Source organism: Dreissena polymorpha, chromosome 11, assembly GCF_020536995.1.
Source record: "Dreissena polymorpha isolate Duluth1 chromosome 11, UMN_Dpol_1.0, whole genome shotgun sequence".
NCBI lineage: Eukaryota > Metazoa > Mollusca > Bivalvia > Myida > Dreissenidae > Dreissena > Dreissena polymorpha.
In genome coordinates, this window is record NC_068365.1 from 7235185 (window position 1) to 7251862 (window position 16678).

A 16678-nucleotide genomic window follows, 5' to 3' on the forward strand; every position below is an offset into this window, starting at 1 on the left:
GATTAGCCTGTGCGAACACTATGTGGGACGACACTTAACGCACATGCGTTAAGCCCCGTTTTTCGAGAGCGAAGCAAGTATACTCATATGATACGTGCTTATGTTTCTGAAAATAAATAACACGATAACAATCTACGTATCTAGAAATCTTCCTATTAATACAATGTACCTGCGAGTTCGCATAGTAAAATGTGGTTCTTAGCACAGGTGCTATTTTAAAACAACATTTAACAGTTATTTCCATAGTGTCGCTATTTATCGAAAATTGATCCAGTCTTTGTGTTTCGGTGTGTCTGTTTAACATCACGAGTTAACCTAAAGTGATTTCAGTATTTCCAACCAAAAATCAATATCGTTTTTATAGGACGGTTATAAACGATAAATTCTTCTTAAATTAATATTTGCCTGCGCAGCTTTTTCTGTTTGAATATACCATAACTTGGGAACTTGTTAAATGGATAACTTAATACCCTCTAAGTCGTCATCGTCCCAGTGAAAAATATCCGATTTTGAATAGTTGGACACGATGCACTGATGTCAAAATACGAAATGACCTGCGTAACACCGACCGTGATTTTCAAGAATCTTAAAATAATTTTAATTAATTGATAATTTAAGGTAAATAACCTTTCATATATAATTATACATAATTACCTTTTTGATAATTAACAACAAACGATGAATGTTTTGACACCCATTTTATTTGAAGTATGCAAAGCCGAAAAATATCAAGAGGGTCCGCTATATACGTGGTCTCGTCATAAAATTAACACCCTTACTGTGTTATAAACAAGAGCCGAAATTCTTAATTTATTAAGCTTCATTAATTATTAGCTTTATTGATATGTCTCGTAAACCAAACATTTCAATATATTCCATAAATAATATAATAATCATGGCAAACGAAATTTAATGGTCGGTATCTAAACAAAAGCATAATCGCAAGACCGTAGCATCAGTTCGGTGCGGTCGGAAGGCGCGCTACTTTCTTCCGCCTTCATTCCTTAATTACTTTTGTTTTTAAACATTTTTTTTATTGTATACGAAATTCTATTGTCTTAAGCAAGATGTAATTTTTAAAAATGGACTCCAAATATAAACGCTACAAATTGGTATTAAGTACGAACATGTCAACCGTAAATCTAGATTCTAAAACTCCAAAACGGTATGATATTTGCAAAAGTTAAATTTATAACTCGCCGGGCTGCCCAAATCAGAAGAAAAACTCAATATATATCTATATATCTGTTTACTACGTAACGTAAGCTTTCTAATGATATATAATTTGTCAACATCGGCCGAGAAATGAAACTATAATTTAACAAAAGACGTGAGTGGGTACATCAAAATGTATAACCTCGGCGCTTCGCTGTACGCTAATTATAACAGATCGATAGCCACAACACGGTAAAACGCGCGGTGGTAAAACATAAAATGTGAATTTCTTGTGTTTAACTCGCTATAAATCCATTAAAAACAACGAGAATATACTAAAAGTTACATTTTTTGAAAGAGGAATTAATAAGCAACACGATAACGTATAAACCAATAAAATCGGATGATTAGTTTTTGCATAAGATTGAATTTACTACAGTAAGGGTCAAATACTCGATTCATCTCCTGTCAATATATACTCCGTGATCACACCAAGGTTTTAAAAGGAAAAAACACACAAATACAAGAGTAATGATATACACAGCGACAAAATTATGCGTAGCACAAAGCCGATATCGACACGTTACTAGTAAACGTCTCAGAACCAACCTTGTCGTATGAATGTCTGCACAAAAAAGGGATTTTCCGAAACTGAACATCCTTTACGCTTGAACATCCTATTTGTAAGCAATACGAAAATAAAACAGACATTTATTTATTCGAGCCTATTAACGGGAAATTTTCTCAAAACTTAATTGGAAACATAGGTCTACACAAGTCAAAACCTGCGTAAGACTGCTACTCCGAATAAAAACAAAATCAAAATGCTGGTAATAAGGGTCAACAAGCACACCGCAATCTGAACTATAAATGCTATTTGTACATGCATTAATAATATTAACTGGTAAAATCGTCGTAATTCAGAATTAGTTGAAATAAAATGCAATAATAAGATGGTGGGCATGTACAAATATACAGGTTGACAAATAAAAATTGTTTGGTTGTATGCAAAACAAGAGATTAACCATCGACTAATATGGCACAAATAGAATGCCTGATAAGAACTGCCCGTAGCAACTGAAACTGGTCGTACAAAATGTGTGCGACCTGCCGCCTAGTTATGACTTACCGTTTGGATAAAAGACCATACGCGCCCAAAAGCTTAAACAAAAAATATCTTTTAAATAAGATATGTGTTGATGTCAATTGTTTGCTTTGTAAAAACTATCGTCACTTAAACCAATAAGACCAAAGAGTTATGACTAATATCGAGGATCTTTTTTTTCGGAACAATTCCTAGCCCTACATACATGCATAATCAAACAAGGGCGAACTAAGTTTACAACATAATAAGAGAACCTACTCAGCGAATGTACACGTCCTAATGAAGGCTTGTATTTGTGAAAACAAGTTTGGGGATGAATTTGTAACGTCTCACGCTATTTATCATTCTTCTCGTCCTTCGCAGAACTTCAGCGCTCCAGATATTAATTTAAAACTGGTTTAGCCACTCAAAAGGTTTCCGTGTCTGACGGTGGTGGCAGATCAACATCGGTATATGGTCATTAAGTACGCCTTGTTTCAAATTTAAATTTAAAACGTTTCTTAGAAGACCTTAATACATTTGCGATCTGGCAGTGTAACCAAATTAGGCTCCGATAATTACAATTTTACCGGAACTTATTTCGAGTACAAAGCCGATACCAATACGTTCACCCATATAAGTTGCAAAACCAAAAAATGGGTCTACCACATATGTATGGTATGAACAGATTAAAAAAGTAGCGGGGATTTCCCAACGGCGTACACACCCTTAACACTATTCTGAACATTAAAGAAGGTCAACCAGTTATTCATATGAAAATTTAACACTTTCGAAGGTCAATGCAACGTTTTCTATTTTGCTTAGTTTATGCTGTTTTCTTACAAATGCGAAAATTCCAGTTATTCATTCGGAAGTACTAGCGGAAAATTTCAACATTTTTTTCCGGCTGTTTTTAGAGGTCAATTAAGATTAAAACCTGGATCAGACAGCTACGCCGAAAAAGATGTACCGGTAAGCCTATATATATGTTACCGTGGTTTTAAATTTATCACAAAATTAATATGTATGAGAAACGCTCTGTGAAAATGGGGCTTAATTCATGTGCAGTTCGCACACGCTGATAAAGAATGACTTTTTCCGCTTTTATATTATTTTTCATTTAAAGGACGCCTCTTCTTAGCGAGAATCTAGTCTAGGTGGAAAGTGTCGTCGCTGATAAGCCTATGCGGACTGCACAGGCTTATATTGGACATAACTTAACGCACGTGCATACAGCCCTGTAATCCCATAACACGGCTTATATTGGACATCACTTAACGCACGTGCATACAGTCCTGTTATCCCAGAACACGGCTTATATTGGACATCACTTAACGCACGTGCATACAGTCCTGTTATCCCAGAACATGGCTTATATTGGACATCACTTAACGCACGTGCATACAGTCCTGTTATCCCAGAACACGGCTTATATTGGACATCACTTAACGCACGTGCATACAGTCCTGTTATCCCAGAACATGGCTTATATTGGACATCACTTAACGCACGTGCATACAGTCCTGTTATCCCAGAACACGTCTTATATTGGACATCACTTAACGCACGTGCATACAGTCCTGTTATCCCAGAACACGGCTTATATTGGACATCACTTAACGCACGTGCATACAGTCCTGTTATCCCAGAACAAGGCTTATATTGGACATCACTTAACGCACGTGCATACAGTCCTGTTATCCCAGAACATGGCTTATATTGGACATCACTTAACGCACGTGCATACAGTCCTGTTATCCCAGAACACGGCTTATATACATTTCCTCCTATTCAGCAGTTTCTGAAAGTTAAGTAAATTTCGTTGAATATACTCTTAATTTTAAGAGTGGCAAAACTGCCTCACATATAATGTAAGAATGATGAAGTGAAATGTTGTTTGTGTATGTCGAAGCCTTACCATTTCAAGCAAACTCTTATTTGAGCAATGCCTGCTCTAACTGAAACAGGAAAGAGCAATGGCAATGAATGTAACGTTTATTTATACACAGGCTTTGATACAATTATACAATTTGCATAAGAGCAAGGAACTATGGAACAAATAATAATAATACATTAAAACGCATCAAATATCACAAGACCCAACATGAATCCATTTCCAAACATACACACATCTGTGGTGTTTATATTTTTCCAAACAGGTATATCCCAAGATATATGACTAAAATGTTTTGAGTACCAGTAATTGTAAAGGATATTAAATCACTTCAATGAGTGTTGAGACAATTTTGTATCTAGATCAATCAAAATTGTACTAACAATTTGTGATAGGTTCAAAAACAGAAATATATTATTTTTTTATTAATGAACATTATTTTATAATGCTTTTAATCAATTATTAATACTATACATATCAAGCTTATCAAGCTAGCACTTTCCAAAACACAAACATATGCCTATAATTAAAGAAATTAAATTAAACAAACAAGAAAAACTGACATTGAACAGTGTACATATTGCCGTTATTTGAAACTTAACTAAACATTTCAATAGAATCAGCGAATTCAATAGAAATAAGAGCTTGAGATGTGTCAGTTAAAGGGTATGGAATTAAGACACAGACAGAGAAGGAACCTATTTTAAATAAGAAGTGCAAACATTTGGGAAAAACAACACATAAATTTGTATTGTATAAGCGTTCAAGGTAACTACCATGGTTGCAACTCAAACAGAGAGGGTTGTATGGCTAGTTTGGCTGACAGCTTTCGGCCTACAGACCTGGGCTTTCTCCCTAGGTACACAGATTCTCCAGCCAACTGGTTATGTAGAAGTATACGCCAGACCACAGGTTTGAGTATATCACTTGAGCCACGCTCTGTTAGGGCTTAATGCCTGCGGGTAAACTGTCATTCCAGGCTAATCAGGGAGGACACTTTCCACCTAGACTGGATTATTGCTTAGAAGAATCCTCCTTTAAAATTGTCATCCCTGATTAACCTGTGAAGGCTGCACAGGCTAATCAGGGACGATACTTTTATGCACATGCATTAAGTCCTGTTTTCCCAGAACGTGGCTCACTTGTTCAGCCCCCGATGTCTCACTGGTTCCGCTCACTGAGTGGACTGGCACTGTTACGGCGCTCATGGAACAGCAGTGACCTTTTCTTGGTCTTTTTCAGCACATGTTGCCCAAACTGAAAACACAAAATATTGGTGCATTGGTAAGTGAATGTATCTCAAAAATATGAGACCAGCTCTGTGAAAAGGGGGTTAAATGCATGTGGGAAGTATTGTCACAGATTTGCTTGCGCAGTCTACACAGGCTTATCAGGAAAGACACTTTCCACTTTAACAGGATTTTTTCAAAGAATTTTTGAAATCAAAATATAAAAGAGGAAAGTGTCATCCCTGATCAGCTAGTGTAGATTCCACAGTCTGGGACGACACTTTACGCACGTGTATTAAACCCCCTTTTCACAGAGCCAGGCTCATATAAAATGAATTCAGCAGTTGTCTTTACTACTTATTTGAGACATGTAACATAAGTAGTAAATTGGGAGATAATATGCATCACTTTCAATCTAATTGGAAATGTATCAACGTAAATGGACTAAGTCTAGAGCAGATATCTGATTGATTTGTTTCACATTCACTTGAGGTTGCAAGAGGTAAAACAAGAAACTGTCGGAGACGGGTGATGCTCCCCAAAGGTTTTTTTGTCACAAAATTGCACTATATATTCTGATAAAAGGAAACGTCTTGAGGGCACAGTAGTTGGGGGGACAATAATTTTTTTATAATTTTTTTCAAAGGGCCATAACTCTGTGATAAATCATCCGACCAGAACCCGCTGATAATATGCACATCTTCTCTTGTTAGTGAAGCTTTCCATAAAGTTTCATTGAATTCCGGTCATTAGTTGCTGAGAAATAGCACGGACAAGAATTGTGCACGGACGGACACACGGACGGACAGACAAAGCGGCGACTATATGCTCTTTTTTGGGGGAGCATAATAAAAGTGACTAGTCAAACATAGGTATAAATATAGTGGATCTTTTGGGGCATTACAAGGCACCTATGTAATGTCAAAACTCACTAGAGCTTAAGGGCCCCTTATCAGGATTCCTACAGACTGACTAACTGCAGCTCTAGAGCTATAAGGTCTTTCACAGACTGACTTACTGCAGCTCTCGAACTATAAAGACTTTCACAGACTGACGTACTGCAGCTCTAGGACTATAAAGACTTTCACAGACTGAATTATTGCAGCCCTCGAACTATAACGACTTTCACAGACTGACGTACTGCAGCTCTCAAACTATAAAGACTTTCACAGACTGATGTACTGCAGCTCTAGAACTATAAAGACTTTAACAGACTGACTTACTGCAGCTGTAGAACTATAAAGACTTTCACAGACTGACTTACTGCAGCTCTAGAACTATAAAGACTTTCACAGATTGAATTACTGCAGCTCTCGAACTATAAAGACTTTCACAGACTGACATACTGCAGCTCTAGGACAATAAAGACTTTCACAGACTGAATTACTGCAGCTCTCGAACTATAAAGACTTTCACAGACTGAATTACTGCAGCTCTCGAACTATAAAGACTTTCACAGACTGATGTACTGCTGCTCTAGAACTATAAAGACTTTCACAGACTGACTTACTGCAGCTCTAGAACTATAAAGACTTTCACAGACTGACTTACTGCAGCTCTAGAACTATAAAGACTTTCACAGACTGACGTACTGCAGCTCTAGAGCTATAATGACTTTCACAGACTGACTTACTGCAGCTCTAGAACTATAAAGACTTTCACAGACGGACTTACTCTGGGGTGTGATTTAAGAACCACCTTAGCGGAGTAAATGCCCAAACCTCCTTACACAGGTTTTATTGAACTCTGCTTTGTACATAGACCCAGCAATGTAAATTACTTATTGCCTAATAAGTTTGACATTCATTCAGACATGATTGAAAAGGAGGAAATTCAGCTGACATGATGACAAATGCGACCCTACTTACCGGTGCTCTGGGACTGTCTGGGGTATCATAGTCATTCTCCTTGTCTGTATCTGGACTGTTCAGACCCTACTTACCAGTGCTCTGGGACTGTCTGGGCTATCATAGTCATTCTCCTTGTCTGTGTCTAGACTGTTCAGACCCTACTTACCGGTGCTCTGGGACTGTCTGGGCTATCATAGTCATTCTCCTTGTCTGTATCTGGACTGTTCAGACCCTACTTACCGGTGCTCTGGGACTGTCTCGGCTATCATAGTCATTCTCCTTGTCTGTATCTGGACTGTTCAGACGCTACTTACCGGTGCTCTGGGACTGTCTGGGCTATCATAGTCATTCTCCTTGTCTGTATCTGGACTGTTCAGACCCTACTTACCGGTGCTCTGGGACTGTCTGGGCTATCAAAGTCCTTCTCCTTGTCTGTATCTGGACTGTTCAGACCCTACTAACCGGTGCTCTGGGACTGTCTGGGCTATCATAGTCATTCTCCTTGTCTGTGTCTGGACTGTTCAGACCCTACTTACAGTTGCTCTGGGACTGTCTGGGCTATCATAGTCATTCTCCTTGTCTGTATCTGGACTGTTCAGACCCTACTTACCGGTGCTCTGGGACTGTCTGGGCTATCATAGTCATTCTCCTTGTCTGTGTCTGGACTGTTCAGACCCTACTTACCAGTGCTCTGGGACTGTCTGGGCTATCATAGTCATTCTCCTTGTCTGTGTCTGGACTGTTCAGACCCTACTTACCGTTGCTCTGGGACTGTCTGGGCTATCATAGTCATTCTCCTTGTCTGTGTCTGGACTGTTCAGACCCTACTTACCGGTGCTCTGGGACTGTCTAGGCTATCATAGTCATTCTCCTTGTCTGTATCTGGACTGTTCAGACCCTACTTACCGGTGCTCTGGGACTGTCTGGGCTATCATAGTCGTTCTCCTTGTCTGTGTCTGGACTGTTCAGACCCTACTTACCAGTGTTCTGGGACTGTCTGGGCTATCATAGTCATTCTCCTTGTCTGTATCTGGACTGTTCAGACCCTACTTACCGGTGCTCTGGGACTGTCTGGGCTATCATAGTCATTCTCCTTGTCTGTGTCCGGACTGCGTGGGCTGTGCAGCATACGGCTGGCAAACTTCTTCTTGAGAGCCTCTGTCATCAGGCTTGCCGGGTCGTACTGCTCTGCCAGCTTGGGCTTGCTGGTCTTCAAGGGGGTGCCACCCGGGGACCTGCAGGAAAACAGGGCTTAAAGCATGTGCGTAAAGTGTCGTCCCAGATTAGCCTAAGCAGTCTGCACAGGCTTATCAGGAAACACTTTCTGCATAAACTTGATTTTCTTTTAGAAGAGAATTCCTATATAACAAAACAAGAGATGTGTTTGTCAGAAACACAATGACCCCTAATGCACCTTTGACCTTGAAGGATGACCTTGACCTTTCACCACTCAAAATGTGCAGCTCCATGAGATACACATGCATGCCAAATATCAAGTTGCTATGTTCAATATTCCAAAAGTTATTGCAAAACTTTACTATATTTAAGTTTTAAATTTTCAACCTTTGACCTTGAAGGATGACCTTGACCGTGACCTTTCACCACTCAAAATGTGCAGCTCCATGAGATACACATGCATGCCAAATATCAAGTTGCTATGTTCAATATTCAAAAAGTTATTGTAAAACTTTAATATATTATTTTTTTTAATTTTTGACCTTTGACCTTGAAGGAAGACCTTGACTTTTCACCACTCAAAATGTGCAGCTCCATGAGATACACATGCATGCCAAATATCAAGTAGCTATGTTCAATATTTGAAAAGTTATTGCAAAACATTACTGTAACCTTAAAGTTTTGGGACAGAATGACAGACAGACAGGCCAAAAACAATATACCTCCGATCAATCGATCCGGGGGCATAACAATCAATAAAAACGGAAAGTGCATTAAACAGTTAAGATAAGGGCAGTGAGGATTATCATAGACTTTATTCCTGCCAATAAGACGCCTTCTTATGTCCTAATTCACTCATTATATTAAAATAAGTTTAAGACTGCTAGCAAGCTCACATTAAGTTTCTTGCCTCGGACAATGTTTTATTTCCATGCAGAGCTATTTTCTATAAAAATTACATGCTTTCAAATTAAATTATAAGTGTGAGACTTTTAACTGAAAGAACAATTTCATGCACAACTATTTTGAAATGTTTGTTTTACAAATATTAATATATCCAGGTATATTTTAAAAAGTTAGACAGCCCCCAGACAATTAACAAACGACTGGAAAAAACAAAGTCCTCAACCACTACCTCGGCTAAGGGCACATACAGATATTTCTCAATTCAATCACTATTCAAAGTCAAAAGGAGGAATTCAAACACTTTTGTTATTTAAATAATTTAAATTAGAACAAATTCTTTGGGTATTTCTTTGACATTTCAAATATTGATATAATTGTATAACAAATAATTATGTTTAGCCTCAATAAGACATTGTATGAACAATTCTATTGTTCATAAGATATTTATTTGAGAAGCGATTCTTACATAAAACAATTTTCATTTTGACAAGGCTTGGCTTGGTTGTTCACTAATATGACTGGAATAGTGCTTACATAAAACAGCTTTTAACATGACCACTTACATGAAAGATAAATCTGATTTATTAAGAATAATAACAAATTCGAATTATAACAAGTGTTCAGTGGTCGGAAATATATGCCCCCAAACAGGGCTTAGAACTAGTGTCCCCAATTTCGATAGGGGTCATCTACTATTCAAGGCCAATGCACAAGTGAAGTATCAATCCAATCGGTCGATTTGTTGATGAGTTATTGATCGGAAACAATTTTCACACTTATTGAGACAGTGACCTTGACTTTTGACCTGGTGATTCCAAAAATTCGATAGGGGTCATCTATTGTCCAAGACCAATGCACATGGGAAGTATCAAGCCAATCGGTCGATTCGTTGACAAGTTATTGATCAGAAACTCTTTTCCCACTTAGTGTGCCAGTGACCATGACCTTTGACCTAGTGACCCCAAATTCATTAAGGGTCATCTTCTGTCCAAGGCCAATGCACATGAGAAGAATCAAGCTAATCGGTGAATCAGTTGACGAGTTATTGATCGGAAAAGATTTCACACTTAGTGTGTAACAGTGACCTTGACCTTTGACCTAGTGACCCCAATTTCAATAGGGGTCATCTACTGTCTAAGGCCAATGCACATGTGAAGTATGAAGCTAATTGTTGAATCAGTTGACAAGTAATTGATGGGAAACAATTTCACACTTAGTTAGACAGTGACCTTGACCTAGTGACCCCAATTTCTATAGGGGCCATCTACTGTCCAAAGCCAATTTATATGGGAAGTATCAAGCCAATTGGTGAATCAGTTGACGACTAATCGATCGGAACAGAGTGTATTCTTAATGTGTATCAGTGACCTTGACCTTTTACCTTGTGACCCCAATTTCAATAGGGGTTATCTACAGTCAAAGGTCAATACACATGTTAAGTATTAAATTAATCAGGCAATTGGTTGGTAAGTTATTGATCGGAAATGATTTTCACACTTAGTTTGACGTGACCTTGACCTTTGACCTTGTGACCCCAATTTTAATAGGTGGCATCTACTGTCCAAGGCCAATTCACACGTGAAGTATCAATCAAATCGGGTAATTCGTTGACGAGTTATTGATAAGAAACAGTTTTCACATTTAGTGTGATAGTGACCTTGACATTTGAACTAGTGACCCAAATTTCAATAGGGGTCATCTTATGTCCAAGGCTAATGCACTCAAGCCAATTGGTCAATTAGTTGACGAGTTTTTGATCGGAAACCACTATAGTGACCTTGACATTTGAACTAGTGACCTCAATTTCAATAGGGGTTATCTACTGTCCAAGGCCCAATGCACATGTGAAGTATCAAGCCAATTAGTCAATTCGTTGACGAGTTGTTGATCAGAAATGATTTTCACACTAAGTGTGATAGTGCTCTTGACCTTTGACATAGTGACCCCAATTTCAAAAGGGGTCGTCTACTGTCCAATGCCAAAGCACATGTGAAGTATCAAGCCAATCGGTTAATTCGTTGACTAGTAATTGATCGGAAAATATTTTCATACTAAGTGTGATAGTGACCTTGACCTTTGACTAAGTGACCCCAATTTTAATAGGGTGCATCTACTGCCCAAGGCCAATGCAAATGTGAAGTATCAAGCCAATCATTCAATTTGCTGATGATTAATTGATTGGAAACGATTTTCAAACTTAGTGTGATAGTGACCTTTACCTTTGACCTAGTGATCCCAATATCAAAAGGGGTCATTGACTGTCCAATGCCAATGCACATGTGAAGTATCAAGCCAATCGGTCAATTCGTCGAAAAGTAATTGATTGGAAACGATTTTCAAGCTTAGTTGGATAGTGACCTTGACCTTTGACCTAGTGACCCTAATTCCATTAGGGGTCATCTACTGTCCAAGGACAATGCACATGTGAAGTATCAAGCCAATCAGTCTATTCATTGAAGAGTTATTGATTGGAAACTATTTTCACACTTACTGTGATAGTGACCTTGACATTTGACCTAGTGGCCCCAATTTCAATAGGGGCCATCTTCTGTCCAAGGCCAATGCACATGTAAAGTATCAAGCCAATCAGTCAATTCGTTGACAAGTTATTGATCAGAAATGAACTGGTCTACCGACATTCAGACTGGTCTACCGACAGACAGCAAGCAAAACAATATACCCCTTCTTCTTCGAACAGAGGCATAATAAAATTAGATTCATCAAAACAAACAATGTGACAACAAGATATAATATATTTAGACACATAAATTAACAAACACAGCAAAACACATATGTTACAAGCATTTAACGCAAGTGCTCGTGAAGACATTATTAACAAGTCAACGTCACAAATAATACTCATCCCACTTAAAAATGCAGCATCGTAGCAATAACATTTTCTTGTTTCTTTTAAAATGGAGATGTAAAGGTATGATAAACAGAAAAAAAAACAATAACTGTCTTAGCCTTGCTGCTATTTTATTATCAGCTTCGCCCTGATATATAACAATATGAACAGTCAGTTACCTGTTATTCTCTTATTCTATATATCATCAAGACACTAGGTACACAATTATGAGAAGCAAAGCAAGAGCCAAGTGATTCAAAACAAGCATACAAACTCTTCAAAAACAACAACGTATTTAAAATTAGTTTTAATGTGAAAACTATCTGTAAATGACAACATAAAGGCTATTATTATCCATCAATTAGTCTTCCATTGACGAAATTCTACTGAAGACACTTGAAAGAGAAAATAAATAAATCAATCAATCAACTCATTGATACACATCTAATAAATCACATTCTAACAATATCAAGAGTGATTACATGATTATTAGAAAATATAAGTATCCACATTTCAAAATAATTGATTAATTGTAACATAAAACTATTACACAAACGGCTATGGTCATTTACATCACTAATTACTTCACAATAAACATATAATATATTTGTAACAGAGCACTTACTAACAGCTATATTTATTGTAATGTTTATAACTCATGATTACACAAATAAGATACAAGAATGACAAGCTATTTCACTTTGTACACCAGGATCTTGTTAACAACCTGTCCCACAATAACGGAGTCAGTGTGGCTGTTGTAGCAGACTGACAATGGACCCCAAAGCCCATCCCTCTTTGTAGCCAGAGAGGCCAGCTTCAGACTACCCTTAATGTCCACCTGTAGGATAGTGCAAGAGGCATGTCCACATACCAGCACCTGGCCTGCAGGTGTCACATGTACACCTATTGGCCATTTCAATTCAGGGTCCGTGAAGGTGGCAAGGACTGATCCATCTCTGGCCAAGGTGAGAAGCTTGTGCTTGTGGGAGTTTGTGACATACAAGTTGTCACCTGTCGGGCTCAATGCACAGTGCGCTACTGCAAAACAGAAAACATGATTTCAATCTTTTAGCATAATTTTGAATGAAAATCACAAACACATACTCTATACATGTACGTGTAAAAATTATTAATTAAGCTGTGTTTGTAACTTTTACTTAAGGACAGTATTATTAAAAATGACAAAAAACAAGCCATCATGAAATTTTCATGTCTAGTACTGTTTAACCAGTTACAAAAGAAACCTTTTAAAATTATAATCACATAAATGAAGTGTTGCTTTTTATTCTTGTTTGTTTGTTGTTTGCAGCAATGAAAGACAAATTATTGTATATAATATATAGAAACAAGTTTACAGGGGTGTAAAATTTTGCTAAAAGCAGCTCGCCCTCCAGGGCCACCAGCTTGTAAAAACAGGTTGCCCATACTGATTTTGTGGTCGCCCTGTTTTTTTCATAGCAAATATGTATAATTAATACAATTGTTTACTTGACAATCTATTCTTATTATGTCTGTAAAAATTAACAATGTGTTGACTTGTGTAAATAACAATATCACCAAAAATAACCAAGTTTTTCACCTTTTATTCACCCATTGTCCTATTATCATTCATGCATGGATTTACGATCTAGCAAATATACCTGACGTTTTCTTTTTGACTGCTCGTAATTTCCTTGTTCTAGCTTTCGTTTGTTTACTTGGTCAGATTTTGGTGTATCACTGTCTTAATTATCCTTACAATTATTCGCTCCTATACAATTACGAATGTCGATTTGTTTCGACGACAACATAATGCGGAAATATAAACGGTATCCCGATAAACATTAACCCCACGCGCAATGCAGACTGGTTACAGTTCCAGCATAAAGCGCAACATTTATATCGTTATTAAACGACTGCAAAGTTTATTAATATGACAACGAGACTAGCATCTGTTACATAATCAAAGCACTGGCTGATCTTATTATGCAGTCGCCCGGTCGGGCGAGTATTTTGGAGATTCCATTCGCCCGAGGCTAAAATACAGTCGCCAATGCGAGCGGGCGACTGTTATTTTACACCCCTGGTTTAATTACATACCATATTAAACTTGTATGTTTATTTGATAACAAAGAAATATAAAGAACAGGTCAACAACAGTTTTTTCCAGGGTTGGCACCAATCGACCGCCCCCGGTTTTAACCGGCGGTTTTTACCAGTTAAAACCGCCCCAGTCAATACTCCCGAAATGGTCATTACTGGTCAATACTGGTCAATTGATCTTTACCCCCAATTTTGATTACTATTCCATGCCTAATTAAACAATATTGATAGTATAAATTAAGCAGACATGTTGCCAATAATTTCTTAAGCTATTAATACCCACTATTTTATACCTGTTCATGCAATTTGTAGGCCAATCTCTCAACATTTTGCAAATTAGTCAAAGTTGGTCAATTGGATTTTTCTGTTTGATTGAACTTTTTTTTCAATTCTAATGAATTATAAATGCTAAGATAAGCATGTGCTTGATTCAACAAGAACCTGTTAATTACTGTGTATGAGTTATTCATCATGCCCCACTTTCCCCACAGTCTTCTCACCTATACAGGTTCGGGCATCCAAAACTGATCATAGGGCCTTAAATGGCACCTTTTTGACATGAGCCTTACTAATGTAATGTATTCTTGCCTAGATATCTTTAAATACTTTTTAAACAAAATAGTGAAAAATCTTTAATTTCCAATTAATATAAAAATAAAAAACATAATTAGAAATAATTATTAAAAGAAAAAAATAATTGAAAAGAAGAGTCTAGAGTAGACCCACAATTGGAAAACATTATTTGTTGTCAAAATCAAGAACTTTGATTGCTTATTCATTTGAATACCAATTGAACTTAAAAATATGAAAGAAAAAAACCCTCTTAATACAGAAAGGAGACATGTTAGAAGAAACTATTAAATTAATAGCAAGTAATCTCCTTTTGTGTGAGTGATATGAAATAGCCTTAAGGCAGATTTGCTTAATTGTCAATATCAGAGACATAACACTGCATGCATTTTATTACCAATTAAGGCTTAGGGGCCAGATTTATGACCCTAGAAAACACAAGAGCTCTGTTTGTCCATGCTTATCAAATAGATATATCAATAGATCAGTGAAATACTATGGTAACTACACTAGTAATAATACTTTAGTAACAGATGTAATACACTGAGATAAAGATATTGCCTTAGTCCTTATGTATTTGAGGCTGTTTTCATAAACAATAAAGAAGTAATTTTTTACAGCTTTAAAGATTTTTTTAAAATAAATAACTCAAAAAAGTTTATAAATTACAGAATAATTATTTATTTAATATAAAATAGCTCCTTTGTGATGTTTAAATGCTTCAATTTTCAATCGACCAGTATTGACCAGTAATGACCAGTATTGACCGGTTTTAACCCGGTATTGACCGCCGGCCCGGTCAATACTGAGTACTCAATCGACCAGTCAATATGCCAACCCTAGTTTTTTCACAGCCATGCACTTTCTTGTCACAGACCTGTCATGAAGTGGCAGTCAATATATATTAATAACTATTTGTATGAGTAATACTGCATAATTTGGAATATCTTGATGTTATAATAATATGTTCTTGTTTAAAGAGATAAAATAACCATGGTTCTTACCTGTCCATTTATTTGAGTTATCTTCGTGAAGTTTACTGACTAGTTTACCATCCGGGGAGTATTTGTACAAGGCAGTACCAGAGGTTAAAAACAGGTATTTCTGGTGGAAGGCAATACTGTTACAAAAATGTTGAAAGTTGAGCTTTCTGTCATTCACCAGCTGGTTGTTGTTGACTTTGATAAACTGAAACTCTGAACCGACAGTAACACCAACCTCACAGGGTGTGATCTGACACATGCCTAAAGGCTCATCAGATACACTAAAGTGACTCACCAGCTGGTACTGCTGGTTTAGCAGCTTGACTTTCTTATTTTGCAAGTCTACAACAACAACTTGTCCACTAGGGAGAACACATATATCTTTGATACCGCAAGTTGAATCACCCTGTACGCGTATATTATACTTAGACTTTCCATCAATCTCCATTACTTGGTCTGCATGTTCAATCTTCCCAAGACCGGACAACTGGGAAAGGTACTGCATTATTTCACTATTAGGCTGAAAAGTTATTGAAGATTTTACTTGAACAAAGCTCTTGTTTTGATAGTTTTCAAACTGCTGTATTTTGTCCTTGCTTTTAATGCTGGCTATAAGATATAGTTCTAGTTTGCTTTTATCACATATGTCCTGAATAGCGTCTTCAAGTTGTTTCAATTCATCTCGAAAAGTGGACCATTTGTCAACATCACTTTTAAGAGAGGCTTACAGATTGGTCAGTGTATCTTTCATTTCCTGAAGTGTCTTTTTTTCAAGCATGTCTAAGGCTGCAAGTATTTTTTGACGAGTTTCCTGTATCTTGTGTAACTGCTCATCATATGAAATTTGCACAGACCGAATGCTAGCCTCCTGTTTGTCTTGAAGCTTCTTTAGTTCTGC